Below are 23,755 nucleotides of genomic sequence, written 5' to 3'. Positions count from 1 at the left end.
AAAACTCCTCCCTTTGAAATTCCTTATTTTTGATAGCATTACTTTGGGTCAGAAATACTTTGTGACATCAACCAAAAAGATGAAAATCAACTTTTTCAAAAGCCATGGGAGCTTCACATTCTTTATTTTGAATGCAAGTTCAGGCTAAATAATTAAGTACTTCCATAAATCCTGTGCAATACCAATTTATGGATTACACACAACTATACTTACAATAGTCCTTGAAATCAAAGATGCCTTTAAAAATTCTTAACAGCATAAACACTTTGGAAATAATCTTATTCTACAGATCCAGAGTTTGCCAAATCTCATTTACTTTTAATGAGATGGCAGATATTTTACAGTGTATAACATTTTCATACATTTTGTGATATAAAGGCTAATTACAGATCCGTGTTCCTTCTGTTCAGCTGGGAGTGCAACGCTTTCCTGTAACATCATATTTGGAGGACTACCCCTACCCAATCCCCAAGGAAGTTCATTCCAAAATGGTAAATTATCCTTATTTAACTGTTTCAGAAAACTAAGGAAATTAGAATTCCCAGAGCAGCTTAATGAATTTTTTGCTTCAGTGTATGGCAAATGACAGCTTGGCACAGAGTTCTGCCACTGGACACCATGACATCCAAAGGCCAGGCCAACAGAGCAGACAGCTCTGAAACGCTAGAAAATAAAGCATCACTTATCCCTTTGTTGTTTCCCCCTCCCAGGAGAAATGTTTGTGTTTCAACAGCTTTTCTTGGAGTGGGATGGGTGGGGGAGGAAATGGATAGTTTGGTTTTCTCTCCCACTTATCAGGTGGAATCTCTACCAAAGAACTGGAGGACTGTACTGTAAACCCAAAAATGTCCAGGGCAAAACATTTACGTTTACACTGAATTACTGCTCATGCTTCTGGGCAAACATCCAGGATAAGAGCAAAATAAGACATCTCTTCTTTTTTTTTTTTTTCCCTTTAATATAATTTCCTTTAATATCTGCCACAAAAGGCTCAGACATTACATGCTTGAAAAGACTGGTTATAACAAAAAAAATTTCTGGAATGTTAATATAGAATCATTGCCTCCAGACATCTTATTTAGCTTTGGCCAGTTTAGATCTCTAAATCAAGGGATTCCATTTGAATTCCTTGGAGAATGGGATCTACTGCTTTCCTCACCAGCATCAAAGACTCACTTCCAGAATCTGGCAGTGCTGATCTGCTGCTGGACTTCTTAAAATGTTTATTTTTCCATAAGCTTCCATTCCCCACTCACAAAAGAAATTCTGATTTGAGGCCCAGATAAGGATTTTCCCCAAAATCATTAATACATCTTCGAATCACCCCAAATTATCACAAAATCAATGAGTTAAGTGTTATCTACTAAGTCAGTATTTCCTTTTCACCAAGTCCAAGGAAATAATACTGTAACAGAGCATTTGCCACAGTAACATTTTCATCATAACTAACACAGGCTAATATTCTGTGTAAAATTACTACCATGAATTAACTTTATGTCTGTAGAAAATGAGATTGTATGTAATTACTGATTTCCATTCACAATAAACTAAGCAAATTATCTTCACAAACATAAATGCACCATAAATTTGTTTTGAGGCATAATGAAGAAATAAATTTGTGAAAGAAATATGGACTGAATCTGCCAAATTATTGTAAATGATAGCTTCTTTAAAATTAAGGCATGTAATTGCAATTGGAAAATGTTATCCTCTTAATGGTTGTATTATTATTTAGGTAGACCAATAATCCTCTTTGCTGATGCCTCATTTCTAAACTATTGGCAGATTTTATGCATTTTAATATCAAAATGCCGTGCAATCTATAAATAGAATGATTCACCATTTGCAGGATTAGGTTTGTCCTAATGAATTTTAGAGGATTTTAAAAATGGGGATAAAAGTGCTTAGTAGAAAGTCTCACATTTTTTCTGCTCATATTATTTAACTGAGTGTATTCATTCAATAGACAAGATTGTTTTAACATATGGTTCCCCAAGTTTAATGTTAATAAATGAAAATCACCACACTGAACATGACATTTTAAATCAAATAAAGCAATCAGTTTGATGATGTTTTAACAATTGCACATTACATCCTGCAATAAAATTGCAAAGTTAACTTCTTTAAAATGCCACCAAAACTGAAACACTCGTATTGTTTTAAGGCATCAGTGTTATTTGACATTTCAAAAGCATTAAATCCTGTTTGATATGCCCTTTACCTTGTTGATGACCAGACATTTTAAGACATTATTAAAAATTTCAACCACTTTTAAGTGGCCAAGCTTGTAGAAATCTTAAAGTTTTGAGGATATTTATTAATGTTCGCAACACTAAAATATTCCTCAGTACAATATTATTAAAATTGTGGATTAATTCTCTCATGAAAAATATATTTTTGCTCATAGCTATTATGTTTTGGTTGTTTTTTTTTTTTTCCTTAGAGTAGATAAATCACAACAATAGCCCACCTCTGAATTGCCATTTGAGTAAGGGGTGATCAGCTCAGTAGGAACTGCTTCAGGGAACCACACGATGCAGCTGCTGCCAGAACGCCTTGGAGCTCTCCAGAGCAGCCACACAAGCCCTGCACACTGTGAGACTCAAAAAGGTGTCTGAAATCCACTGTTATGATGCTACACACTAGACAAAAGGGAGTCACCCTCCAAACTGCCTGCTCAGTGCCTGTTTGTTCCAGGTACCTCAGCTCCTCTCCCTCCGTGCTCCAGTCCTTGTCCCAGCCATGCAGGACCCCTTCAGCCTCCCCTTTCCTTCCTTTGCACCCACCCCAGCTTTGCCTTTGGGAAAGGGAGCCTACAGAGCTAAACTGCAAAAGAGACGCAGGTGATTCTTCTCAGGCTTTGTTTCTTCCTCAGACAAGTTCAGGTTGGAATTATCTTAATACAAAACTGAGCTTATTACAGAATTTCTGTATTTTAGCCAAAGAAGTGAGAGAAGAAAATGACAATCTTTGTCTGCACTCCCCAAACACCTAAACCACCTTAGAGCAAAGCAAGTACTTTATTACTGAACTGTGGGAATTTCATTCCTTCCTGTTAGCACCACACCATGGAGTGGGGAATCTCTTTTCCTTCCTCACCACCCCCACTGGTAAAACAAAGCTGCAGCCAAGAATGTGCCTGGTTGGAGTTTGCACTTTCTCACCTCCATGGGGGCTAAGCCAGCCTCACCACACTTTTCATGCAAAATTAAATGGAGCTGAGTTGTGGCTGGAAAGCTTTGCTTTACACTATTTTTTTTTTAAATATAGGTTTTTTTTCAAACAAGCAGAGTTGTAGTAACCTAAAGATCACCACAGCTCTGTTGGCAACAGCTTCCAAACTGAAGAAAAAGCCATTTCCGAGGCCAACTACAGACTCTTGCCTGATGTTACAATGATGATCTAAAACATTTCAAAAAGCCAATTTTATTATTTGTGCAGCAGCCTCTAAGATTAAAGAAAAGGATCATTATCCTGAACTAAACAAAATTTAATACTAGATATTGGGAGTTTTAAAATGAGGTTGTTTCAGGGATGGTCCATGAGTGCCACAAAAACCAGTTCTGCACCCAGCTGTTTGCGCTGCCTCTGTTCTGTGCAGGACCTTCAGCAGATCATTTCTGCAGACAATCCAAACACACAGAAAGCTCCTTGTGCTGCAGCATCCCAGAGCCCAGAGCTGAACTCTGCTCCCAGCTCTGAATTCCTGCCTTTGTCAACGAGGCAAGCACTCCAAGTGGCAACAGCTGAGTTAATGCTCCTGCCAACTCCTCCATAAAGCAGTGGTAGTAAAACAGAGTGTGCTGAGAGTCCAACATAGTAAATTAGTCTGTAATGAGAAAATGATTCTCAGTTATCCAGATAATCCAGAGAGATCTAGTCCTTTGCTGACTGCCCTAGGCATAAAAAGAAAGCTTGAATCCTGAATGAAATCATTAAGTCAGTTTGGGTTTGAATTTTGTTGGGTGGTGCTGGAAGAGCACAAGAAGTAACAAGATGATCAGTAATTAATATGAGTAATAACAATAGTAACTGCAAATAACCTGAGAACAGGTGTGTGCCACTGAGTAGAGCCCACACATTTCCAGATTATTTCATTGTCCAGTGAGAGCAGGTGGAAATCTCACTAAACTTGGGAAAAAGAGCAATTTAACCTGCAAGTCCCTATTCTCCTCATCCCATATTAACAACGTGGTTTGACATTATATACAAACCACTAAGTTCTTGCTGATGTTCCCAGTTTGGCTTTTCCCATCATGTCTGCTCAAATCAGGCTCAGCATGTTCCTGAAGATCTGACAGGGATCTGTGGCATGGGGAATACCCCTCTCCTACCAAAGGAATGAGGTGGAAACCCTCTCCATCAGCACTGTGCTTTGGGGCTTTGTGAATAACCTATTCCAGCGACAATTCCCAGCTCCTTTGTACAAACTGAATCCAGGAGTTTTAAACACTAAAATCAAGCTGTGTTTCAGTCTCAAAGTCCATGAGCAGAGTGGGCTAAAGATCCAAAAGCCTGAACTGTCATCAGGGAGGAAAGGGCAGTTACCATTGGATTTCTTACAGCTCTTAAAGGGCAGCTTAGGGCTCATGCTGTACAAAAACTATTCCTTTACCAAATGTTTTAAGAGGCTTGTACAGTGTAATTAATAAATCAATATTTTCATGAGGTTTGGAGTCTGGAATGAAGGTAAGTACTTTAAAATAGAGCTACTGCTTATAAGTATGGATATCTCCCCTAGTAGCTTAGTCCCAAGCCAGATATTTTCTACGCCATATGTATGAAACACCAAAGATGTCTTGTAAACCTTGCAGATAATCTCAGTTCTAGAGGGCTTCACTGCAGACCACCATGAATTACCACAGCCCTGCAGTTATACTTTAAGCCAGCACAGAACTATAAAGATTCCCATGATCTAGAAGAGAAATGGAGACAAATATTTTTTCAATGACGTGTCTGTGAGGATGCCTTAGCTGGATTGATTTATGAGGCCATACCTCCCTTATATCCTTTTTCTCCATGTCCAAAGTGTGGAAAATATGTTTTGTTCGATATGCAAGTCTGCTGCAGGACTGATCAATTCATTAGAGCTCACAGGGAAGTGCATTTTCAGGTTCAGCAATATCCCAAGGAGCAGCCATTGCTCTGTAGTTGTTGTTCCCTGTGTCTCCAGGGGAGGGATGAAGGGAACATGCTCCGGGGTGAAACAGAGCCCCTCGACCCAGGTAATTCACATCCTGTTGCTCTTTTTTCAGCTGCTACAAAACAGGACAGCAAGGGAGAGAAAGTAAGTGGAAAATTGTATTACTCAAATTTAAATGGTTTTTTAGAAGTTTAAGAGTTGCCGTTGTGAATGAAGCAATTGTGGGGAAAGGGCTGGAGGGGAGACAAAAAATGAATTACAAGAAACAGTTCCTAGACACAAAAAGCATCTCTTCCAAGAAACAATGAGCAATGTGACACGAGCTGAAGAGCACCACTATAGCAAGATATGTCTATCACTCAGGCACAGACCTTTTTCTAAAGAATACATAAGAAAAGCTGAGAATTTACTGAGATATTGTAAAAAAAAAAACCCAACAAATACAACAAAACCCAAACAATTCCCGCCCAGTCAAATCTAAGCAAAAAGACAAACAAAACCACTACCAAAAAATACACACAGACACACATACACCCAGCCTTAGAAGACACAAGCAATGTTAGGAAAAGCCACATTAGCAGCATCTGCCAACAAGGAGTACTTATTTCTCCCTATTACACAACAATCTGGAGTTTAGAAACATCAGCCACAGATTGATAGGGAAGAGCTGAGGTGGAAAAATGTGTAATACTAGGAAAAATATCCCCAGTCTAACAATAGCTACTCTGAGGACTGCACCACAAATATTTAAAAAAGAGTCGTTGCTAATGGTATTAACAGTGGTTTTTTCCTACAAAATCCAGTGTAAATAAGTGGTCCTAAATAAGCATCTACCTCTGATGTTAAAAAATTTTCCCAAGACAATTTGCCTTATTGAATGGAAAGCTGGATTTTTGCCTACATTACAGTCCAATCTTTTATCTGCCTGGCCTTCTCTACTGCATATATAAAATTAAATTTTAAAAGTGAAAAAAGACCAAAAAAAGATTGGATCTCAGAAAATTAATCCCAGAACATTATCTCATCTCTTGCTCATGATGCAGACTCTGATTACATGATCACATATTTATATCCTCAGCATCTGAGGCTTTCAATCCTGATCAAATAAGTTCCCAAATACCTCAAAGGCAGAGCTAAAAAACCTTCAAAATTCATTGAAAATTTGATAGGATCAAGTAAATGAGGCATTAAAATGACTCTGGTTTTGCAGATCATCACCTCTGCTTCAAATTACAGCCTGAATCTGACAAAAAAAGCAATAGCCAGCCACGTGCTGACTCACCTCCACAGGCATTCTGGCTTTAACAGGAATCCTGGAAAGTTGGTGGTTTCTGATTTGCAAGCTTGGGAATGGTATCTGGAAATACACAGCTCTAACCAAAGAGGATTCAGGATATAAAATAGCTGAAGCATAGTCAGGGAGCCAGGAATGGGTTTGAGGAGCACATCTGGCTCATTTCGTGTTGGATTCTATTTAGTGAATGAATTAAGGGTCTGATTATAAGTTGGAGAATAAAAATAATGTAAAAAAGTAATGAGAAAAGTTGTTAGGTTGCAAAACTTCAGTGATTCTCACCCAGGCAAACATCTGGACCCAATGCATGCCTGTACTCCAATGACTTAAATTTCTCCTTCCCATGCAGGAGATCCTGATGGGAATTATAAAATTCCCAATTTAACAGGGATACTAAGGGGCAAATAACTCATTTTAATGCAGAAGATACATTAGGCAGAAATGACTGCCATAACAAGGAGTATTTCAAAAATAAAAATTATGTTCAGTAATTAGAATGTTGAATGAAAGCTGAGAGAAAGAGGACAACTCCTCCACTTAGTGCCTACATGGAATTGTTATTTCCCTCCAGCTCCATATAGGCACTAGAGTCACAAAACAAAATAAGTTTTAAGAATGAGACAGTTTACACACACAAAAAAATGCCTTTGTGGTAAGTGCCAACAAAGAACACATTGTACATTAATTGCTGGTCTCTCAGTCCAGACCATCTGTCTGTGGATGTAATGAAGGCTGGCAGCACTGCTGCTATATGCTTGAGAACTAAAATTGGGTCTGAGCTAAACCCTCCTCACTGCCTTGTTACGCTCCCAGCTCGACTTTAGCAAGCGCAGCTCCCAAGGCAGAGCTCAGGCACCTCTCCCAGCCAAGGCTGAGCTGCGGGTCGTGCCTGGAGGGGAGCACCGAGGTGTGAGCAGAGCTAATGAGGGAGCAGAGCCCCCCTGAAAGCAGAGAGCCCTGTCCGTGCTGCGCCTTCCCCGGGACAGCATGGCCAGTGCATATGGCCAGGCTGCCCTCAGCCCCGCTGGGCCACTGCAGGGACAGCCCCACCACAGGGCTGCAGCCTGCAAATACAGCTGGGCTTGTCTAGAGGGCATCTCTAGGGGCTCTGTTTTCACTCACATTTGTAAGCTGCAGTGAAAATTTAAGTAATCTTAGCTAAAATGCAAAGATAATGAACTACTAGAAAGCTGGGGAGCAGCACTGATATTGAAATAGCCATAAGTCATCTGGTTTGCTCTGCAGGAAGAGCAGTGTGAGCAAGGGGGAGATCACATTCACCATTTAACCTCAACAGGCAAGAGCTCTGGAGGCAGCTCTGTGGCATTTACACTCCAGCACCCGCGGCAGTGACATGGCACATTCACAGAGCCCATGAGGAAATGTTCTTGCCTGCAGGTTTTGAAGAGACAGGAAAACATGTAGCCCTGGGAAGGCCTGCTGCCTTGTGCTGCCCAGCCAGCAGTGACCTCCCAGCTCACTCCCTGTGCCCAAGACATCTCTGGGCTGCTGCTGAGCTGCTCTGCTGCCCAAGAGGAAGGGATGAGCTATCCCTGAGTGTGTGCCTGCCCTCCAGGCACTGCTGACAAGGCAAGAAGACAAAGGCAGGATCTGTGCAGCTGACTGGTGAAGCCAGGCCTCATTGCAGCTCTGTGGCAGCAGTCCACTCACTGCTCCTGCTAACACTATCAGTTTTAGGATGTGGGTGGCCAAAAAAAAAAGCCATTTTCATATAGATGTAATTCACACAGCTCTCTGAAAGGATGTGGCCATGTTGCTGCAAAGCTGCTCTTTGGAAAGCTGGATTCATCAGTTCCTAGCCTGCTGAGGAAGACTGATGATTTGTCATTATTTTCTGGCTTCAAGACCAACTGGGAGAAGATAGAGGTTCTACTGCTTTCCAGATTTTTCCCTAGGAAATCTGTCCTGATCTCAGAAGGTTTGGTGTTTTTTCCTTTTTTTGTATTGTATTGCCAGAATCTTATGAAGCACTCAGGTGTTTGGGATTCTAAATAACACATTGACATGGGGAGAAAACATTTCCCACCATTAATTAAAATCCTGCAAAGAGCTTCTGACAGATGGAAGTGATTGAACCTATTGCTATAGGGAAAGGTCAATTCCATTACAATGATTTTTCACTCCAAAAAATTAATTATTCATTGTTGAAGATACCACTGGAGAGTCTAAAGAGGATTTTTTCCCCAAAGTCAGAACAAGTGTTCAAAGAGTTCCTATCAGATGGAAAAGGCACTCCTGTACTCAGGCCAAAAAGCTGGAGATAAATTGTTCTGCTCCATCCATGTGCCATGAAAAATGCTAATTTTTTCATTGATTCAAACTAATCTGCTATAACATCCAAAGCTTATTAAATTTCCCAGAATTCCATTCTAACAGGGGCACAGCTTTTGTAAAAATTTGGGTGTTTGCCATTATCTAAACTGGTTTTCATTTCACAGAATCACGGAATATCCAGAGCTGGAAGGACCCCCAAGGATCATCCAGTCCAACTCCTGTCCCTGCACACACACCCCAACAATCCCACCCTGTGCATCCCTGAGAGCATTGTCCAAATGCTCCTGGAGCTCTGGCAGCCTTGTGGCTGAGAGCATTTTCCATGTGAATATTTAGATTTTTTCCTGAAAACAATATGTGTATGTGTACCTGAGGGGAAAAATAAAGCGTTCATAGCAACACTAAAAATGAGAATTAAACATGGAAATCAGTGTCCAATGCTGGGCTCCCCAGCAGAAGAGAGAGACAGAGCTACTGGAAATAGTCCAGTGGAGAGGCACTGAGGCGATTGAGAGACTGGAGCCTCTCTCATACAAGGAAAGGCTGAGAGAGCTGGGACTGGGAGATCTCTTCAATGTCCATAAAGATCTAAAGGGAGGGGGTACAGAAGGTGATCCAGGACCTTCCCAGAGGTGCTCAGTGACAGGGCAATGGGTACAAGCTGAAACACAGGAGGTTCTACTAGAACATCAAAAACCACTATTAACTGTGAAAGTGACCAAGCACTGGTGCAGGTTGCCCAGGAAAGTTGTGGAGTCTCCATCCTCGGAGATATTCAAAAGTTATCTGATACTGGTGACCCTGCTTGAGCAGTGGGGTGTGACAAGAAGACCTCCAGAGGTCCCTTCTCCTTTCAACCTTTGAGTCTGTGATCCCAGGTCCTGTTTGTAAAGGGCTGTCCTGCAGAGAGAAATAGGTGGAAACGGGGACTCAGGAGAAAACCAGTGTCCCTCTTTTAGCACCTAAATCTGAATCCCAAGCAGCTAGCTCAGGTGCTGAGAGTCAGACCTTACTCTGGTGAACATCCCCTCAGAGTAGGGGAGTCTCACCCCTTCCACAACCACACAGATGTGGTCCTGCCCCCTAAAACAACTCCTGAGATTGAAAACTCTGGTCTGAATCATCAACTCTACTAACTCTACTCCAATGAGAAATCAAGATTTACTGCTCCCCACATTTCTCCTGACTTCTGACATAATGGTCCAGCAAATGCCAACACCAGAGCACTCATCCTCTTTTGGCAAGAGGAACAAGAACAGTGGGTCAAGAGTTCCCAGAAAAATCGACAAAATTGTAACTCACCAATGGACAAAATAAATCTATTTTTCCAGGCTGCCTGTTCATCCATGGTGTGATTTAAATGAAACCCCACAATAGCCAATATTTTTAGATGTCTGTATGAGCAAAAAGATGTGGCCTCCTTTTGCCACCCTGGGACTCAACAGCTGATAATGAAGTCAGTGGTATAATACCGACTCCAGATATATTTGAGCACTGTCTGAAACCTGATTGTGCATGACTTTCAGAGAGCATAAGCCATGAAAAGTACCTTTGATACAGCCTAAAACTCCCCAATCTTTTTCATTTTTATAGTTTCATAGTCTTGCAAGCTTGAAAATTCCTTAGAGAGCATGTGGTAAAACAAAAAAATGAATGTAAGTAACATATTCTTGAAATTGGTGCCAGACCAGTGGGACTGAAAATGTGTTGTGCAAAGATATAGGGAAGCAAAGAGTGCAGGAATACCCTCCTTTCAGAAAGTTAGAAGTTCAACATCTCTTCATGTGACATGAAAAACCAAGATGAAAAATATGAAGTTACGTAATGTATCTCATTGAAATCTTCAGCCTGGCCCGGGGACCAGAGTCTCATTTGCTTTATGACACTTTAAACCTTCCACTAATCAGGAACAAACACAAAGGATGAGAATTTGCACCCAAAGCTGCTCTGAAATGTTCTGGCAGAATAAAGCGACATATTTCATTATTTCTTAATCTTCTACAAACGTGGCCTGCAGCCAAAAGGACAGTCCTGGTTTCCAGAACTCTGATTCACACTTCTAACTGAGATCAAGTCCTAAACCAAAAGTTTTTCCAGTTGCACAAGCTTTTGCCTGATTCTAAGGACTGGCAATTCACCTGATTACAATGATGGGGTTTAAAGGGGAGGCTGTGTGAGGGTGTGTTTTATCTGCAGTTTAGTCTGTACAGGTACAGCAGGACAGAAGGAGCTTGATCCCACCTAAAACAAGAGTCTCAGAGACAGATGAGTCTTTGCTGCTAAATTTAAGTTAACTTGTAAATAGAGAACATGTCAAAATTTTTGGAAGTCCAAGTGAGTATTTACAGGATTTTCATTTTGAGTTTTTGAGTCATCATATTTTTAATCTAGCCTGAAAGTCCAAACCATATACTTACTTTATCTTGATTACTATATCTAACTAATTTATGCCATCAAAAGATGGATTAAGTGCTTGCAAATATTTTCCAAATTTGTAAGTGAAGAAAATGCATGGTATTAGGAAAACACCCTACCCTAAATTGTCTACCTCCTTCCTTGCACTGGGACAAAAGGAGCAGTACTACAGGAGCCATATCAGCTCAGCTGCCTGAAAATGTTGTTGAAATAAAACAAACTGACCTTGTTTCTTGAACAGTCCATTCCACATATTGCTTTTGAATGAGCTCTTGACGTAGAAAGGCAGAATAATAGTCAAACATACCTCTGCAAAAGCGAAGATTCAAATCGTTTTCCTATTATCTCCATTACAATCAAATTACTTAAGACCAGTATCTCTTAAGGATGATAGAAATGCATATTTTGGTAGATTTCAAGGCCTCTGCAGCAAGGTCACTTCTAAATGAAATTAAATACTCCCATTTCAGTTTTGTGGTAGTCAGTGCATGATTTTTACACACGGCAAAATCGTAGCTTGTCCTGACTTGAACAACAGTGGGGGCAATAAAGACAAAGAAACATTTCACCCTCTCTTGTACTCCTGGCTAAGTGGGTTTGGGAAACCACAGGAAAGCTCCCTGAAAATCTCTCTGCAGTTACTTTATTTGGTGATTGTTTGCTAGGAGAACAATACGTGGCAGCTAAAACACTCTGCAAATACACAGGACCAGCCAAAAAAAGTGGCTAACTTAGAGAAGGAAGGCATCTTTCCCTGCCTGGGAGAAGGATGCTATGGATGCATTCCCAGGGCACACCAGATTGCCCATCCAGGCAGCGCCTCCAGAGCCATGTCTGCAGTGCTCAGCGGAGCCGGCAGTGCTGTGCTATGGGGGAACAATTAGCAATTACAATATGGCTCAGAGTAAAAACCCACTGAAGCCGATGCAGGGAGGAAGGAATGAAATCCTCAGATTCACTCTCAGCTGTGCTCTGTTTCATTCTGCTCAGTGATACTCCCACCATCCCCCAAAATTGTGCCGAGAGCATTTTTATCTGAAGTCCCAAATCTCAACCAACCATGCCTTGGGAAGGTAAAAAAATGGTCAAGATTTTCCATAGCAAAGTACCCAAAGCTGTAAAAACTGTATTAGGCACAGTTACAGCTTAGTGAGTAAAAACAAAGTGTAGATATTTCCACAGGTGCATGGAGTTGATTCCAGTCCAACTGGAAGGATCTTAATCACATTTACAAAGTCTCCCATTTATTAATGAAAATACCTGTGTACTATGAAATTTTGGCATTATATTAACATTAATGTTAAGTCATTTATATTGATGAGTGTCTGAAATAAAAATATTTTGTTTCCAAGGTTATGGGTACTAGCAGAAACATAAGAGAATTTTAGTACAAACTCTAATTTGCAAGTGATTCTGGGACTAGTAAGCACTCAAAGACAAGAATAAATGTTCTTACACAGACAAATAGGTGCTCACACAAAAATCAGATCTCTTCATCATCTTTGTTCATTAAAAAAAAGCCGATTAAAAAAAAAATGAGATTTCTACAAGTTCTTCTCTTTTGCTACATTTTTTTTTTCCTACTTCCTAATGAAGGAAAGCTTATTTAGGTAAGTAGCTTCTTGGGCTATTTGCATGACCACCCTTTTTGATGTCACTGAGACTTTACAGACTGACTGGGAGTTCACATCAACACTGTCTGGCTACCAGAGGCACCTGAAAGGGGTAGGTAGGTCAGTTCTAGCTCTACCTCCATTTCTGATCAAGCAGGGTTAAGCCTGTTCCTGTAAAAACAAATTAAACCCCCCCCCCTCAAAACTCCAGTGAGATGGTCCTGAGCACATGACTGTGACAAGAAGTGCAGCTTTGTCTGTGTCACACAGCTCTCCTGATGTCACTTAGGGACCAGAACTGTTCTTTGTCCTGCTCAGAGGAGAGGCAGGGCTGGAACCCAGCCTCTGACAGATGAAGCACTCAGGACACCCCTCACCCTTCCCCAAACAAAGTTCCAGCTCCCAACTGCAGTCACTCCCTGTGTATTGTTTTCTGTGCTTCACACAAGATGTGCATCCACGTTGTCAAATAATCTTTATTACAAGCTTTTAGGAGAGCTGCTCAGCAGTGTGATGGATCATCCCTCATGTTTGTGCTGTCTGTTAATGAGTAAATCCTGGTTGCATGCCCTGGCACTGGGGGCTGTGCTGTTCCCAGGCTGGCTGTGGCCAGCACGTGCCTGTGGCCGCAGTCGATGTGGGTGCAGCTGTTTAACAAAGCCACAGTGAAGCACTGACTGCTGCAGGAGAAGAGTGATTGCAGCCAGCGTGCATCCATCACCTGGCACAACAGAAATATAGAGTCATTGTAATAGAACAATATCACATGATAAATACCTTCCCCCTTGAAATCCTCGTGCCTCAGCGTTTAGGGATGATGTATGGCCAGGCTTCACCTTGACATTTTCCCCCTAGCAGCAGACTGTTGTCCTGTGACATTTTTCTTTGAAGACATACCAGACAAATTTCTGGGGAGGAAGAACAAGAATGAACTTATATACTCATGAAAGGAAAGAAGCAACTACTATTTAAATTAAGAAGCTCAGAAGAGGCACAGCTTTGTCTACTCAGAATTTTAGTATCAGGATGACTTTGGTTTCCTTTTCTCATGTAACATTTACCAATATTTTCTCAGACTGCGCTTTAGCATATTTTTTCCCGCATTCCTCTCCAGGTTCTCTCTTCTGACTGCTCTCTCTTAGTGCAGATGGTTATTTCTAGGACAGGGAAAATATTTCTTTGTAGAAATCCACAGCTGATTGGTTCACGCAGGGAAAAAAATTCTGCTTATTTTCTTACCTCTTCATTGAACTGTTTGTTACAGCCATGGTAGTTGTGAGGGAGGGAAAAAGCTGACTGACCTGGCTTCAGCAGCTTCCAGAAGGCAGAGTCTGAAGGACCCTCAGAATTTAAAGAATCATCCTTTCCAAAAATTACGACTCCAACACCTTCCTGCCACCTTCTGATCTGCAGTACATGGAATGTCAGTGAAAGCTGTGATACTGAGACATAAGTCTCAGGGTGTGAATTTTGCTCTTTTTTATGAGGCATGGGGAAACTATGGAAAAGAAGTCCCATCAGAGAGCACTGTTATGTGTTTATGGGCTGGAGACACCTTTCTCTGGTGATATGGCATTAAAGCTTAAAGCAGTTATATGCTTTAAGCAGTAAAGAGGAGAATAATGAGGTCCTCTCAAAAGTGAAACTTTCATTTGGCTTCACAACTCCACGAAGTTTTTGTGACTTGCTTCCTAGAGAAAGTAGAAAGAGGAATTTTGAAAGAAATTGCTTTAATGCTGCTCAGTTCTCACCACCTGCAAAGCTATGCTGACTGACTGCTCAAGGTTTAAAGGCTTATGGATTGGGAAGGAGGCAAACAATAATAAACACCTTTTAGCAGCCTTGAAAAGAAAGTAGCACAGCTTAAAACTTTTCTCACTGTTTTATCAGCCCACAGAGTTGCTACTCTGAGTTACAATACAAACCCCAGGTTTAGCTGGAGTGATCAAGTATGCATGGCAAAAAGCAAGCTATGGCAAGGCACTGCATTTTGTGGCATCAACTTCATCTCTAAATGAAAGGTAATCCTGAAATGTGTAGCATTTATTAATCTATTTTTAAATTCAGAAGGGCTTAAAATAGGAAGAAAGGCACTGAAGCATTTTAAAGATGCTGAAAAAAAACCTATTACACACTGAAGTTCATTACCACTGGTAATACAATTGGATTTCACAAAACCAGTTTGTAAATAATTGCATATGAACTGCACATGGTTGCTCACAGTTTACACATGATTACAGTTTGATTGCAGAGACAACCATACAAACAATGAGCTCAATTTACCCAATAGTTGTAGACATTTTGCAAATGGATTCTGTATACTTAAATCCATTTGGTTAAATGCACTCGGTAAATATTTTTCAGCTGTGAGCCCATGCAGGGTACTCGGTGAGGGTTTTCTATAGTTCAGTGCTCAGACTTCAGCAGAGACTCTTCTGCTACTGTCAGACTTGCCTGCTTTTCATGTTTTGTTCTCTCCTCTCATCTCTCTGTCGTTTTTATTTTTGGGGGACTGATCAAAAATCCATTACAGTCAGTGCAGAACTCCCAGCAATAATGTGTGCCAGGCCGTTATGTTAGAGACTGGTGCCACGGACAATTACCTGGCATTCACCCCTCTTCCCAGTGACAGCCACGTGCTCTTTATGGTGTCCTGCTGCAGTGGCACAGGGTGGGACACTGCCTGCACAGCAGCTTGAATGCTGGGAGAGCTGCCGGGGGCTGAATAAAGTTAGGTCCAAGCAACCTGAGACTTCTCAGGCAGATTTTCTCAAAACATATCCATCTTTTCATAACTCTTAAGCCTGCCCCATTAGGCTGGAAACTACTCCATCCCAGCCTCTGCTGAAGCTGGCAGTTCCAGACTGCCACTGTCACAGGGAGAAGCTTTCCAGAGCACTCAGTGCTCTTCCACCCATGGCTGTAGCCTGGTGAAGGCACAGCCTCCAGAGACCAGAGTGAACCTGGCCAAGGCACAGCCTCCAGAGACCAGAGTGAACCTGGCCAAGTGTCAGGAGATTCCTGCCAGCTCAGGGTGGTGCCAGAACTTCAGACAGTCATTAGATGGAACAGCACCTGTAACACCTCAGGCATGAAGGGCAGAGAATATTCAGTAGCGAGGAATTAGAAAAAAATAATTTGTTTCAAGGTTTTTGGTTTTTTTTTTAATGGGTTTTGGAAAAGGGCAAGACAAAAATTTTATTTCTCTCCTCATCAAAATGTTTCAACTGCTTTTTTTCTTAACCCCCTCACAAAACTAACAAATTCAGAAAGGTTAGTAAATCCACACCAAGGCTGACTGCATAACCAGTTCTTGATTTGCACACAGACAGAGTAAATCTGCCCCCTTGGATGGGGATGGGGCCGGGGAAGGGGTCTTCTTTAATGGGTAAGGTTTTGATTTTGTCTTACATTGCTTTCAAATCACAGTGAGAACAAGCAGTTCTTACAAAAGTGCTGAGAGAACTACAGTCCTGAAAAAAACATTTTAATGATAGATTTAACTGAATGAGAAATAGTCTTTTGTTTTCCCCACCACAGTTTTTTGTCCACGTAATTAGCAAAATGAATCTCTACATGAGTTGCACCATGTCACACAACAAAGGCACAGATGACTCCAGAGTTCCTTGCACAGCCTCAAAGATTCTTTGTGTTGCTTAATAATACACCTTGGGTGAAATGGTGCCATTAGACAATTTTAAATTGCCAATCTACCCCATTCTTGTTTACAGTACATCCAAAGGCTCTAAAGCTTTTTGAAAGCAAGAAAGTCAGTGACTTTCTGCTATGCTTAATATCTCGAATGATAATAAAGGCCATCTCAAGACTGCAGCAGGCAAACATAATTCCTCTCAACTTAATGAAGTTATGCCTGTTTATAGCAGCTTAGAATTTCATTCAGAATTGTGTTTTGGAGATATGACTTCACAGTATGCTAAGCAGCTGCCTTCCAGTCATGCAAAGAATGTGGCCATTATTATAACTGAATATTATTTCTTTTAAACAGAGAGAATTATTAATTAGAAAAAATGCCCTCATTTTCAGGGGCAGTAGAAAATATTCTTGTTAAAAATGAAAAACAACTTCGCTATTAATTATGTCCACTGAGACCAACACAGTAGCAAAACACCAACCATAACTTATTAGTTCAAAATGACTTGGAGAAATATTAAAGATCATCCTTACAAGAATTTTCAGGTATTCATTTCAGTTCATTCCTTTTATCTTGTGTAGTCATTATTTGTGTGTTTCACACAAACAATAAAATCTTGTTATTAAAAGAGGACAACAATAAATTAAAATTTTTCTTTATTTTTGTCTTGTGAAATCTAGCTGGTTAACTGAAAATGAAGGTTCATTTCAAAAACACTGAATGAATAGGAAATACTGAAAATAACAAAGTGTACTCAGATTTATTCTGAAAACAGTTACAGATTCTGGGCAGCACCAAATTTGGATGCCCAGCTTAACTGAACTGATTAATCTTCTGAACTGGACACCTTTTCCAGGTTCTCTGAGTGCCCAGACACCACCTTGAACCCAAAAAGAACCTGACTGCCTTCCTTGACTGATAATTTGGGACATGAGTATTTCCCTTGCTCAAATGATATGGGTATGCATAGTTTATGCTTTTTCTTCTTCACCACCCCTGAAAGGCAAAAGGTGGCTGTCTAAGTTGAAGACTTTATGACCCAGGTCCCTGCCTGAATTTCCACACATGATCACTGAAATCAGCTATTCTCCTTATAGGTTTTGTATAAGACAGCCATATTGCATAGTCCACTGACAAAATGTTAGTTTATTTCATGGATATTTAAGGATTTTATTATTTGAAAATGAATTATGCATTATAGAAAATGGAAGAAAACCGGAGGAGGAGCACTAAACAAGCTGGTTCAACAGGTGACCAAGAATGGAGAGAAGGGAATAAGGCAGTAAGGCAGTCAATGGATACCTGACAAAAGTGAAACACTTAAGCAGATATTGGAGGACTGAGAGACTGAAGATTCCCACACAGGACCATCTGAACAATGGGAAAAGTTTAAAAGAAAAGACAGAAACAAAGAAACCTCAACTGAAGAGTGAATAGAGCAGTGGAATCTGGCCCTTGCAAGTTTGCATTGAGGTTCTTAATGACCTCTTATATCTTGATAATTCCATGTGGATTTAGCTGGTTACGAGTGCAAGAGCTGCACATACTGCAAGAATCCCACAGGACTGTGGTTTTCAAAGGTATTTATGTTTGGGTACCAAGCAAAGGAAATCTTTGTCCTGTCTCTGGCAGGCCCACAGAAGCCCAGCTACAAGACCCTGGTGCCTCGGGTGTCTGGCTCAATCTCTCACTGCCCAAGTTATTCCAGAACACATAAATCACTTTGTCTATACACCCAACACCAACTTTTCAAAATCAGGGCATGTTTTAAACCAGCCAGCTTCCCCTTCAGAAAGGTGTGGCACAGGTACCACACAGCAAGCAGCAGCTCCATTGTGTGCAGGTAGAAAGCCCAGCTCCAGTGGAGGCTCCAGCCCCTTGGGAGCAGTGTGAGCCAAAGCAAGGAGCACATTTTGCCCAGGAAGCATGCAGATACAGGGTTTCATAACACACCAATTCATTACTCGAGGAGATAGTGTTCTTCCTCTCATCAAATATTAACGATCATTTCAGGAAGTTTAAAAAATTGTCTCCAAGCAACTTCTCGTAGCCATTAATTAAAATAATGAGCACTATAATATTAAAAGTGTAATTCTCTTACATGTCCTCAAGTGTTTGCCTAGAAGTCTCTGTCTGGGAGAGACAAAAAAAAAAAAAAAAAGAAAATCTGAAAGCGCAGCAAATTAAAAGTTGCTACTTGTATCACTCCTGGCCGAGCCTGTAATTCTCAGCTTGCAAATAGGAAATTGGTTTGTTATCTTCTGCAGACAAGATGCCACAAGACTCCTGTTTCTCTCAGCATCCCAACTTCCTGCCCCCAACACACACACACACAATGTTTTCCATCACTGCACTCCTCAGGAAAGGGGACAAGTCACAGCCCCCCTGTGCTGAGGTAGAAGTTCTGTAAATGTGTGTGTAAATGTAAGGAGAGATTTTCAGAATTCAAAGCTGCCAGTGAGCAGTTTGCATGGGAAATGGAGAAGGTTCTGCATGCACTCATATGTGGATGAAATTTGTCTCTGCTGCCATTTTATCCCTCTGGGTTTTTTTATCCCACAAGCACTGAAATGACAGAGGACAGCTGATGTAAAGGCACACGTGACTCTACGTAACAATTCAGTTTTAAGGCAATAAGTGCAAGGACTTGGAGCATAACAATACGTGTTTACTTGTAATGTTCATAGTTTGTAGAGTTTTTTTCATTTAACAAACACACAAAGCACATCTTTTCAGTCATCTCTGTTCTTAATAGGATTTTGAGTTTGCTATATAGTCTTGGTTCATTTGAAAAGACACTTAATATAGGAGCTCTGGTCTCATTTCCACCTCTTTCAAGGGGTATCTCTCATCAAGGTATTTGGTCAGGGCTCCCAGAAGCCTGTTTGGTAAAACAAAAATTCTTCCTTGACAGAGGTCAACTTTCATCTCACATATGCACTGCAACCAGCCAGGTGAGTATCTAAACTAGACTACATTTGCACTGTTAATTCAAATTAAAACATTCAGAATGGAACATCCCCAAAAGAGGGACTGAGAGAAACTTCAGTTCTAATACCAAGCTCAGGTGGTTGAAATATTCCTCTCACACAATGTCATGGGTATTCCAGTCCCCTTAGCCAAAGGATGAAACTGAATTTCAATCTTTTCCTGAAGAAAAGTGTGAGAGCCCAGCCTTTCTTCTACTTTGTCTGTCTTCAGTCTGAAGACTTTTCATTGGACTTGATGGAACAGAAACCAGGACACGGCACAGGGCAAAATGCAAAACTCCAGGATTTGCATAGGGAATGTTTGCTCTGTGTGTTCTTCACACCCTGCTCTCGTCTCAGCCTGGCTGAGTGGCACAGCCGTCAGTCCTGCACAGCCTTGGCTGTGTGAAAGCTTTTCTTGTAAAGCCATATCGTTGTGGAGAAGAGCCAGCTTTAGCATGATTTCATTTTTTCAAGGTGAAGCTGAAATGTTCTTACACTTCAAGCTGCAAGTGCAGCTTATAATTGCAGCTGCATTTCTGCTTTCCACTGCTGATATGGCTGAGGAGAAGCAGAAATACTATATTTATATTAAATTTCACCTTAAATCTTCACTTTCCAAAGTTCTGAAAGTGCTGTGCTGCAATAAGGCTACTTAAAACTGTACACTACATTTTGCAATTCAGTTTGGCACAATGAGCTGCTCAGTGCTATTCCTGTAACTCTCAAAAGTATTGCTTCATTTAAATTACATTTGCACTGGGTTTTTTTTCCCTGCCTTAATAATAATGTGAAATATTTTTGAATATAAGGTGCAAACAAAGCCAAGTAGGCATCTGCATTGACATCACCTAAAGCAACTGTAATTATCCCTATTATTCCAATGAGAAAATTAGAGAGAAGAGAAAGTTCTATGGGTTTGGGGGTGGTGGTGATTACTGGGGTTTTGTGGGTTTGTTTTTTAAAACCTGATATGAAAATGGCTGAACTATCATGATAAGGCATCATCTGCTAGTGAATCAAAGATGATCTTTTCAGAAGGGCAGTGGCAGGCAGAAGGCCCAAGCCTCAGCTAAAAGACAACTCTCAAGGAAAAGAGCAAGGGAGAAGCCAAGCCACAATGAAATGATCCATAGGAGGGCATTTAGGTGGAATTGAGAGAAAAGACAACTCTGAAGGAAAAGAGCAAGGGAGAAGCCAAGCCACAATGAAATGATCCATAGGAGGGCATTTAGGTGGAATTGAGAGCAGTTATTAAAAAAAAAAGTAGATGGTTGAGCCCATGGCTAAATTGAACATAGAGCTGTGAATGAAGCTTAGGCTCAGGAGACAAATTAAAGTTTGATTAAAAGGTCTGTGCCATCAGATAAGAAAACACTGTTTTATTTTTACTCCTTGTCATAATAGTGAAAAGCCACAAAATGGCTAAAAAGAAGAAATAATTCTCATTCAAACATAAGCAAAGCTGTAGTGTTTGAATTAATTTTGTCCACTGACAAATATAGACGATTATAAAGTCTCCACTAAATAAAAGACCAAATGATCTGCCAGTGGTTTCTTTGCTAAAATGTCAACTTAGTCCAAAAATTGTGTGGTCGAGAAGAAAGTTTTGGTGGTTTTCGTTTCAGGGTTTTTTGTTTGCTTGTTTTGGTGTTTTTATATTTAACCCAATCGTGCATTACCCAGCTGTCTATATATTGGTATGATGCTATTGTAAGACACATTCCTTTTGATTGATTTTACCAAAACCAGGGAATAGTCTATACTAGATTCCACATGGGAATATCCCAATTGCCTCATACCCTGATCTCGGAGCAGAAATAGGATGTAATGTGGCAGCTCAGTAGCAGCACACGCACACACGGTGCTACCTTAGCTCTATTCACTTGAGACTGAGGAGCCAGTAGAGGCAAAACATAACAAAAACAAAACTGAAAGGTGTAAAAGAAAGACTAAAAAAAAAAAAAAATCACAGACTCTGCCTCTGTTGGTAGGTCCAAACAAAAATCCAGATGTGAAGAGGGCATTTTATGACCGAGATACAGCCAGCTGAGAAGCACAGAACATCCCCTGAAAAATGAACGACCAAAACAGGCATAGTAAATTGTTTGTTTTGACATAGAAAGCAAATGGATGGAATTACTCCCAAGTCTGAAACTAATACTTAGACTTCGAAACATCAGGCTACATTATCCCAGCTGAGACCTTTTTCCTCTTGCTATGTAAGTCAGAATTTCTGCTTGTTGATCTTATGCACCTTGATGGCATTAATGCATTAAGAGAAAAGCTGATTTTTAAGGTAAATGCAGGGTTCCTGTGACCACAAATGCACTTGACAACAATGATCTGGAGATTTCTGGTAAATAACTTGGGTTTGTGTTTATGCAATTGATACTGTTTACATCTAACTCTTTATATCCCTTCCTACTGTATAATCAAGGAGCAGGCCCTACAAATTCATTCTGTGGCAGAGAGATTTTGATCCACAGTATCCTCAATGTTCTCAACCATCTTCTACCACAAAATATCTGCTTTCTATTTTTTTTTTCTTCACAATAATGGAGTTTCAGTGGAAGGGCTGAGAGCCCCTGCCAGTGATGGGATGACTGGCTCCTATTTTGATGGCTACAAACTTGATTTTCCTTCAGGGTAAAGCACCAACCTCCTGATCCCACTGCCTGGATGCTCCCCAGTGCAATCACCTGTATTCAAACAGCTTTCTAAGAGGATGTTCCCAAGCCTTTATCTTTAAAACCATGGAACAGGCTGAATATGTAGTATTCATGCCATGGTCCTGGTCATGGCATGAAAACGTTAGAAAGGGGTGAGTTCAGAAGTACACTGAAGCTCGCAGGATTAATACTCAAAGCCCGTGGAAGTTGAAATTTATCTACAATTTAACACACTTTTGTAAAGTATATATGCAATTAAACACACATTATTTCCCATACCAGACTGATTTGATGGCTAATATACATCAGTTCTGATCATTACTAATTCAGACACACTGATCTGCTGAAAAACATTTGAAAAGCAGTGCTGTAAACAGCAAAGAGCATATCCATTATCCTAACAGCTCCCTCAGAAAATCCATTCTTCATTTACTTAATTTCTCCAAACTCATATTTCTCTTCTGCCATTTAGACTACTGAAAAAAAACCCCAAACCATAAATCCTGTGTTGGTTTAAAGTATTCCAAGCATAGCTTGGAATTTGGCTGCTGCTGTGGATCTCCACCACTCTGATTCTCCCTAAACAACCTCACACAATAAATAGTTTGTGAAAGTTAGAATGGCTGTATTGATTCAGCCCCAGCATCCACTGGCTCAGTGCTCTTTCTCCAGCAGGGACCACAAGCGGATATCTAGGAAAAAGCAAGAACAATCATGATACCTTCCTTAACATTCCTCTTCCTTGCAGTTTCTGACCCTTCTTTGGCTCAGGAGGTCTTCTGGGGCAGTTGTGGTTTGCTCATTTAATAACCCACAACAAATCTCTTCCCATTCCTGTCTGGTCTCTCGAGCTCACATGAATGTTTTTCACCCACAGCATTCAGTAAACATTTCCATGTGTCTGCAACCTCTGGTGTGAAGAACAACTTTGTTCTGTCTCTTTTCCATCTGGCTTTCATTAACTTGCTTTGACAGCCTCCACTTCTCATATTCCAACAGAAGGCAAATATGGGTCTTTATTCTCATTCTCCATTCCAGTCATGGCTCTGTAGCCCTTCATTTCTCTTGAATCATGGATTTTTTCCTCTGGATTGAGGACCCTCAGCTGGCCCAGCAGAACCATGGATGGAAGCCATTTGATCACACTCTCTGAAATCTTTTGAGTTTTAACAAGTCCTTCTGAGGGAAGGAACCACAGCTGCACAGTCACTCAAGATGTGGATGACCCACACATTTTTCCACTCAGGATCTGTTCTGGTTTTGTTCTCAGACTCAGAGCAAGCTTTAGGAAGTCCAAAATATCTGTTGCACTTTCTTGACTGCTGTCAAACACGAGCCTGATGGTTTCACTGTACTATTTAGCATAACCTCAATTTGTCATGAGACTTCTCTTTATTTTGTCTGATTTAACATTCAGGTATTCGGGAAGTTGCCATGTGGAAAATTTCTGTTTTTCACTCTTTTGTTCTCTTTTAGCTTTGCTTTCATAGGTTCCATTAATTCCTCCTGTGCTTGAACTTAAACCCAGATGCATTTTCCTCGTACAAATAAAGTAAGAGTGGACACAGATGAAGGCAAGAAATTCTTTTGGCACTCCTCGTTTCCAAAGGCATTTCATCAGAGCTCTGATGTCCATCCCATTGTCACAGATGGAAGTATGCATTTAAGCACCATTAAACAAAACATTTATTCCAAATGTATC

The sequence above is a fragment of the Corvus brachyrhynchos genome, unplaced genomic scaffold (genome assembly GCF_000691975.1).
Source record: "Corvus brachyrhynchos isolate BGI_N302 unplaced genomic scaffold, ASM69197v1 scaffold66, whole genome shotgun sequence".
NCBI classification, from domain to species: domain Eukaryota; kingdom Metazoa; phylum Chordata; class Aves; order Passeriformes; family Corvidae; genus Corvus; species Corvus brachyrhynchos.
The sequence above is the reverse complement of the archived record's forward strand: the minus strand, read 5'-3'. Positions refer to the sequence as shown.